The following is a 485-nucleotide window of genomic DNA, read 5'->3' as shown; positions in this document are numbered from 1 at the left end:
GAAGGAAGGTTGGGCAATCTATTTCCATAATGATACTGCCTCAGAAAGCCAAGGAGGGGCTGCTATGAGTCAGATCTGCCTCGACAGCAATGAGTTTGGTTGAAAACAATAGCAACAAAGGAAATGATAACATGAGTCATAAACAAAATGAGCTCAGCACAGAATATTATATAGAACAAAGAAATCAGTAACACCACGAAAAGCACATAACAAAATGATAGCAACAAATTCATATTTTTTGATAATTGTAATGAATGTCAGTGGATTAAATGCACCACTCAAGAGACAGATAGTTGCAGAATGAATAAGAAAACATAACTCATCAACATGCTTTGTACAAGTGACACACCTTAGAGACAAAGATAAAATAGAATAAAATCAAAGGTTGGTAAAAGATATAGCAAGCAAATGGTCACCAAAAAAGAAGAGTGGCAATATTAATTTCTGATCAATTTGACCTTAAGAAAAAAAAAAAAAAATAAGAT

Source organism: Orycteropus afer, unplaced genomic scaffold (assembly GCF_000298275.1).
Source record: "Orycteropus afer afer isolate SDZICR_OR568_19922 unplaced genomic scaffold, OryAfe1.0 scaffold00411, whole genome shotgun sequence".
Taxonomy (NCBI): Eukaryota; Metazoa; Chordata; class Mammalia; order Tubulidentata; family Orycteropodidae; genus Orycteropus; species Orycteropus afer.
Note: the sequence above shows the minus strand (reverse complement) of the source record.